Here is an 8,278-nt window from a genome sequence, read left to right on the forward strand (position 1 = left end):
AGGGAAAAGGAAAGAAGGGAAAGGAAAAATGCTGAGAAATGGAAAAAATGGAAATAAAGTCTTTGTAAATAGGGAAGGGTGGAGGGGGTGAAGGGAGGACTAGGAATGGGGAAAAATAAGAACCAAGGTGCATTATGTAAAGGTACAATTCCCAATGAGAAATGTAATTGTGTCATATACCTAAAATGTACCGATAAAAGAATTTAACAAAAAGGAGTCTACAGTGCTGTAAGTAAAGCTTAATAGATGATTCTGGTGATGGCAAAGAAGACCAGAGTGCTGATTAATGTGTGGACAGTAAATGTTATACTCATGAGGTTTTCAGATGAAAATGATAATTCTATTGGAAATTGAATTGGAGGCCATTCTTGTCACACTGTTGCAAAGAATTTGAATACATTATCTCCATGCCCTGAGACTTTGTTGGAGGCTTACCTTAAAGGTGACAGACTAACTTACTTAGAAGAGGAAATTTCAAAGTAGCAAAATATCCGAGCAGCTACATGGGTATTGCTGGCTGCTTTTAACAAGATTTAGAGTGAGAATAAGGAGCAATGAAGAATTGAACAGAGACATTTGGAAATCTTGCAGTTTGAGCAAAAAAGGAGCATGCCTAAAGTTGCATCTAAGAAAGGTGCAAGTTGCTAAAGAGATTAGCACCATTAAAAAAAAGCCAAGTACTTTGCACCAGGACCTTAAGAAGGATGTCTCAAGGTCATCTCAGGCCACAGCCATCAAAGGCTCAGGAATACAAAATGCAAACTTGTTTCAAAGACTTCCCAGAGCAAAATCCTTTGAGAAGAGGGCCCTGGGGCACTTAGTTCACCCAAGACCACGTAGGAAACTGGTGCTGGTAAGGGACTCAGAGGTTGCCCTGATTCAAGTGGGTTAAGGTGGTAAGCCTTCTGTAGGCAACAGACTTTGTGTCATCCGTGTTATGTTGGCTTGGCATACATGCGGAATTCAAGAGTTATGAGTTGGTGGAGGCTTCTTCCGAGATTTCAAAGGAAAGCCTGATTGACTAAATTGTGTGTGGCAGGATTTTAATCCCTGTGCTTATAGCATCTCACAGGATGAGAGTGAAATCAAAGTTGCAATGGAATCTTCAGAGAGCTAGAGATGCCAGCAACATGGACTCCTGGGCTGAGAGAATCTGCAGGCAATGTTCAAGGCCAACCTGAGAGAGTGGCCATGCAGATTGCAATCATCAACTTTATAAGGGTAGGACTGCCCCTGCCCCGGGAAGCCTACATCCTGCTTCCATATGCTGGGCATGCCAGACAAGCAGCATTAGAGCTTAATGTTTACTCTGCTGGATTTTAGTTACACTTTGGTCTAAACACTCTATTCCTTGATATTCATCTCTTTTGCATTGGAAATATATACACGCTCCCTGTCATGATGTGCTACATGACCACAGGATCAAAAGCAATGGGACCAACCAATTGTGGACTTAAACATACCAAACTATGAACAAAAATAAACATTCTCTCTTTATAAGTTGATTGCCTCTGGTATTTGTTACAACAATGAAAAGCTGAGGGACATACAATATGACTATAAGATACACATATCACTAAAATGTTCTGGAATTATAAAAAAAAGAGAACATGAAAAAGAAATCAAAGAAAACAGTAACATTTTTAATGATGCTATGTCACAAATTCCACAAAAATTTTATACTTCTTTCTGTAAGAATCACAAAATCCAACACAAAAGCAATAGGTGAACTTTATTTCACATATTAAAAAGTTAAGAGCCAGAGTGGTTTGAGAGTTTGATAATTCAGTGACATACTGACATCATCAATGGGCTCTGTATTTATTATAATTCAAAACTGCATGGGTATGCAATATATGAATGAAATTGTGCTTTCATTAATAAAGAAGAAGAAGGAAATGGTTACTAGTAAGTAAACAATGCCATCTACTCCATTCTGTGCAATGAAACAATCCCTCAGATTCAACCAAAGAGATCTAGAACCTTGTACTTTAAAAATGAACTTAAATAACTGTGACTCTAAGCATCTTAAATTCATCAATGGCAATGACTATAGACACAGTAAAATCAAAACTTAAAAAGAATCGATGATAGTTGATTTGACATTGAATTCAGGGTATTCCTCATATTCATTGTTCTGCAGCCACTTTTGTTCATCATCAAACCTCACTTTCTTCACCTAGAAGACAAAAACAAAAGGATAAAAATTCTTTGTGGTGACATTAGCAGTATTGTTCTAAAACAGCTAGCCTGATTATGATCTTGTTAAGCTCTTTGGACTTGCAGTTTTCATTATCACATGTAAGGAGTTGAGAAGTCTCTACTCCATCCTAAAAATAAGTAAAAAGCCAGAGATTAAAAAATCAAGAACTGTTCTTGCATCTGTAAGAGAGGTGAAAGAAAGCAAACCACTGGCCCCAAGATTGGAGAGACCTCCCCCCACCCCACCCAAAAATCACAGCAAGCCACGATTAAGCTAAGCAGAGACTCATGAGTGGCAAATGCCCCTCAGGAACTGATGCTCAGGGAGGAAAACGCAAACAGTAACTGATGAATTGCTAGAGGCTCTGTACAAATAATTCTGGAAGTTAAAAACTCTAGAGAATTCCAGTCATAGGGCTCCTACACTTTTGTCATGTTTGTCTGCAGAACCTTGATGAGATTCTCACAGTAAATACTAAATACAAATCCCCTCATCCTTTCGATAGGGTTAATGGAAAAGGAAAGTTTTGCAATATGTCAGAACACTGTTCTCTACAAGGTCTCCCCTCAGGAAAAAATGGTTACTCAGATCCTACTACAATGGGTACTGTCAGAAGTAACCTGGGAGAAGGGACATGCTCAACTCCAGCCAATATATGGAAGAGAGAAAATACCAAAGTCCACATTACTGTAGCCATCTTGTCCACCCTAAAAATGGAGAAAGAAACCGAGAAATACTTGTGAAGTTCAGTCTAAGGTTGCTAAAAGACTGAGACCAGATACAGTGCAAAGCTTTGTTTCTAGTATGGAGACCTTTGTTTCTAGTATGGAGACCTTTTTAGTTAATGTCTGTTTTTCAGTGGTGTTCTCTGAGTGTGGCTAATGATTATTCATTGCCTCTCTCTCAGGATTCAACCACATCCCCTTACTTGAGATGGGAGGTTGCAGAGTATTTGGCCTAGTACTGTTTTCCAAGGAATGAGCCTCAGTATTGTTAATGACCCCAAGGCAATCCAGACATTGGCATACTAACAAAACTGTTAATAGCAACAGCTATCATCTTGATTAAGTAATAACATCAGCACCATTTGTAGCTTCAGATACAAATTGAATATTGACAAACTGTGAGGACCAATAAAGTACCGGCCTTATCCACATATGTAACAGAGATGCATAATTATAGTATGGACACTAACAAAAATCAAATGTTGACCTACTATTAACCCATAGTAAATATCCATTTAATGGAAGAATTTTATCTTTACTAACAGTAAAATCATGTTCAACAACAAAGGCGTAAAGTTAACTAGCTATCTAGAGATCCATAAAGCTTAGTCGTTCTACTAGTAAAGGCAGATGCGGAACCAACAAATGAAAAAAGCTAAATTTGAAAAATTAATCAACTGGATATGAGAAAGAAGAGAGAAAAGTGAGATGGGAGTTCCTATTGAGGAGTTAAAGAAAATTAATAGAGATGGAGAACAGTCACAAGAAAGAATGAAAAAGAAAAAGAAAAAAGATAATACAAAATAAGAAATAAATGAAAGAAAGGAAGGAAGAGAAAAAAGCTGAAAGGGGAAAAGAGAAAGGAGAAAAGAAGCTAAAAGATGGGAAAAGGGAGAAAATATCCAAAAACCCAACAAACCCAGTGAAGGAAAGATAAAAATAATACAAAATTTTAAAAAATTAAGTCAAAGAAAAGATTCCTATGTAACTGAATGAGTGATTTCTTTCCAAAAGCTGCAATTTGGGGGTCCAATCAGTCACAATTTCCTGTGCCTAGCTTTAGGGCCTGTGCGTTTTTGAGGTGCTTTTCCTGTACCGAGGCCCTTCTGTCCCTTTCCCCCAGATTGTGCTTACCATTACAGCCAAGGCATTTCCTTGCTCCCCTTGATAGACGGGGAACATGATCGGCCTTCCGTTCTCCACTAGGGGGCAGCAGGGCGAGGGTTGAGTCCCTGTGGGATTTAATGTCTGCAGTCATGTGATTTCACTGCTCTGTTCTCTCCTTAGGCTTTGTCTTCATCCCAGAATCAGGTTATTTGGTTAGTCCTCACTTGTGCTGCCCAGTGCCAGGGGAAGCAAAATGTAGAGTGGACTTGGAGTAGGTGGATGCTCAAGCTCTTGAGTCAGGGAGCACTATACATCAGGTGGGGACCTGCTTTTCCTGTGAGGAAGGCTCCCTTTGTCTCTCTGCTGCCACGGGGCAAGGGCACTGCTCATCCTGAGCAGGTCTGCATACATCTAACCTTATGTGTGCTTATACCTATAGCACCCACCCCCCTTAGCCTGTAGTTTTGATCCCGGTCCAAATATGTTAAATGGAAATTTCTGCAATTGATCCCGGTCCAAATATATTAAATGGAAATTTCCAAAAATAAATTATTCATGAGTTTTACATTTTTCACCACGCAAGTAATGTGATGAAATCTCACACTGTCCTGCTCTGTTCTATGCAGGAAATAAATCATCATTTTGTCTAATGTATCCCTACTGATATTCTGCGCACCCATTGGTTATTCTCTAGCTCTGTGGATTATCAGCTTCACTGTCTTAGCATCATAGTGTCTGTGTTCAAGTAACCCTTGTTTTACTTAATAAGCTCAAGAGATGCTGGCAATATGAATATGCCAAAGAGAAGCTGTATAATACTTCCTTTATGTAATAAGGGAGAAAACTTCTTGACTTAGTAAGGAAAGAAAGGTAATTGTATGTTGAGGTTACAAAAATCTATAGTAAAATAAAATATTTAAAAGACTAATCACATTTACAAAACTTTCTTTCCATATATTGTTTAACTGTACTATTTTATTAGTAATTTTATTAGTAATTGTAATCTCTTCCTGTGCCTAATTTATGATAAACTATCATTGATTTATATGTAAGAAAAGAACACGGGAATATATACAAGGTTTGTTTGGAGTTGAAGATATTTCTTGCATGGGAGTATCTTGGAACAGTTCACTACAGTTAGAAAGACTCCTGCAAGTAAAATGAAAGATTGCAGAGCTTCAAAGGCTGGAAGGAAGGAATTCTGATTACTTTGTTGTTATGGAATGGTGCTATTTGAAAGTAGACTGGACTTAAGTTTAAACATGTATCACAAATCTTATAATTTTTAAAAAATGTATATTTTTAGGGGCCCAGGATTTAGCTCAGTGGTTCCGGTGCCTGCCTCGAAAGCACAAGGTCCTGAGTTCAATCCCCAGTACCAAAAAAAAAAAAAAAAAAAATCACAAAAATATTTGGGCCGTGGATTTAGCTCAGTGGTTCTGCCAGCTACCTCGCAAGTGCAAGGACCCAAGCTTGATCCCCGGTACCAAAAAAAAACCAAAACAAACAAAAATGTATATTTTTTTATAATGAAAAAATAGTGTCATACATAAAAAGCTCAGTTAACGCCCTGCAGAAAAGCAGTATAGGAGAAGATGAAATTTTTTAAAAGCATAGGATAATTAATAGAAAAAATAACAAATATTTAACAAAAATAATAAATTTTTATCCAACTATTTCAATAATCACTTTGAGAATCAAGAATCTAAATGTAGCAATTAAAACACAGAAATCAGATGAATAAAAAATAGAAAATTCTATCTTGTTTTTAAGAGACCCACTGTAAGTGTTATGGCAGATATGGATTAAAAGAAACTGGATGCTAGAAGCTATCCTATGATAATATTGACTAAATGAAAGCAGTAGAATCTACATTAATTTTGCAAAGAATGGACTTCAGACCAAGAACTTTTTTCAGGAATAAAGAGTGACATTAAATATAGATAGGAAAGTCAGTTCCCTGAAAAGACACAATAATTGTCAACTGTGAACTTCTAATAATAGAGCAACCAAGTACAAAAGACAAAAATTGATAAAGCTGAAAAGAGAAATATATGAATCCACTATTACAGTGGAAGACATCAAGATCCACTATCATAAATGGAAAGATCCAGCAATCAGGAAATCAGTAGGAACATAAGTTGAAGTCAACAATACCAACCATATCCATATCACTGACACCTCTACTGTACTTCAAACAACGACAAAATCAGAATATACATTCTTCTCCAGAGCACATGGAACATTCACCAGATAAGATCACATTCTGGCCCATAAACGTATCTTAATACATGTTTTAGTCACCCTCTTTTTTTAGCATATGCTTGTGTGTGAAAATTTCTCCAACTTGAAAAATAAATACATTAATAAATACATTCATCATGAGTAATTGATATATATATAGATTATATTGCATCTTGACAGTTTACTTCCCCTTCCTCTCCCATCCCTTCAGTCTCTCTCCATCCCCAGATCCTCTTCTAGTTTCTATGAAGTCTAGAAATTATACAATTTTTGCTCCCAGAACAAAATGGGATTCAACTAGAAGCAAATAACAGCAATAAAACTTGAAAAAGCCCAAAAATATGGACATTAAAAAAATTTCTAAATAATTCATGGCTCAAAAGTAAATATGAAGAGAAATTTAAACAATTTTTCAGCTACATGAAAATGTAAGCAACTTATTAAAACCGGTGAGATGCAGCAATCGCAGGGCATAGAGGGAAATTTATAGAATTTATTGCATATGTTACAAAATAAAAGTATGTAAAACATCCTCAAAGTTCCCAATTTATAAACTCATAAAAGAAGAGTGAATGCAATCCAAATTAATTTAAAAAAATAAAATAAAATTTTATGCAGAAATTAATGATACTGAACAAAGAAAGTCAAGAGAGGGAAAAGAACCTAGTTCTTTGAAGAAAAATAATTAAAATCAATAAGCCTTTAGCCAGGCCAAAAAAGAAAGAGTGAGGGCATAATTTATTAATATCAAAAATAAAAGAGGGAAATGCAGACGGGAGTGCGTTGTGTGCCATGGCAGGCACGCGGTTTGTGGCCGGAGAGGTAGTGGTGGATGCGCTGCCGTATTTTGATCAAGGCTATGAGGCGCCAGGCGTGCAGGAAGCGGCTGCGGCTCTGGTAGAGGAGGAAACTCTCAGATACCGACCTATCAAGAACTACCTGAGCTACTTAGCCCCGGATTATTCTGCTTTCGAAACTGACATAATGAGAAATGAATTTGAAAGACTGGTGCTCGACAACCAATTGAATTGCTCAGTGTGAAGCGATATGAGCTTTCAGCCCCTTCCTCAGGTCAGAAAAATGGTATTACTACATGGCAAGAATGTGTAAACAATTCTATGGCCCAATTAGAGCACCAAGCAGTACGAATTGAGAATCTGGAGCTAATGTCACAGCATGGATGTAATGCCTGGAAAGTATATAACGAAAATCTAGTTCATATGATTGAACATGCACAAAAAGAGCTTCAGAAGTTAAGGAAACATATTCAAGATTTAAACCGGCAGTGGAAAAACATGCAACTCACAGCTGGATCTAAACTGAGAGAAATGGAGTCAAATTGGATGTCCCTGGTCAGTAAGAATTACGAGATTGAACAGACTATTGTGCAACTAGAAAATGAAATCTATCAAATTAACCAGCAAGAGGGAGAAGCAAACAAAGAAACATCCGGCAAGACTTCTGAAAAGAGTAACTTGCTGAGTAGAAAGGAAGAAAAGTTGGGCTCTTACAAACATCAGCCATCTAAACTATCCCTGAACCATGAAGGACAACAGCCTCTCACAAAAACCACTAGTGGGTAAATGTTCAGAAACCATAATGTATGGATTATTATAATAATTGTATCAAGAATCTTTGTGAAATAAAAGTTATCAACTTGGTATTTTTATAGCTATAAAAAATAAATAAAAATAAAAGAGGGAATGTCACTTCAGATCCAATGATATGAAAACATGATAAAGAAACACTAAGAACAACTTTATGCTTACAATTTTAATAACCTAGAAGAAATAGATTAATTTCTCATCAACCAAAACACATGCAAAAAATTTTTAGACATTTTGTATAAATCTGGATTGATTGATTTATTAAATCAATAATTAATAAAACTCCAAAATAGAAGGCATCTGGGTCAAATTGATTCAATAATTTCTATCAAACAATTAAGGAAGTAATTATATCTATTCTCTACAATCTCCATGAGAATAGCTAGAGGAAT

The 8,278-nt window shown here is 36.6% G+C and overlaps 1 pseudogene; it reads left to right on the plus strand.

The window, feature by feature from the left end:
- The first annotated feature begins 7,071 nt into the window (after window positions 1–7,071).
- Window positions 7,072–7,744, plus strand: LOC101723543 (pre-mRNA-splicing factor SPF27 pseudogene; annotated as a pseudogene).
- The last annotated feature ends 534 nt before the right edge of the window (window positions 7,745–8,278 follow it).

This window comes from Heterocephalus glaber, unplaced genomic scaffold (assembly GCF_053883595.1).
Source record: "Heterocephalus glaber isolate CG9 unplaced genomic scaffold, H.glaber_assembly_v1.0 deba00001442, whole genome shotgun sequence".
Lineage (NCBI taxonomy): Eukaryota > Metazoa > Chordata > Mammalia > Rodentia > Bathyergidae > Heterocephalus > Heterocephalus glaber.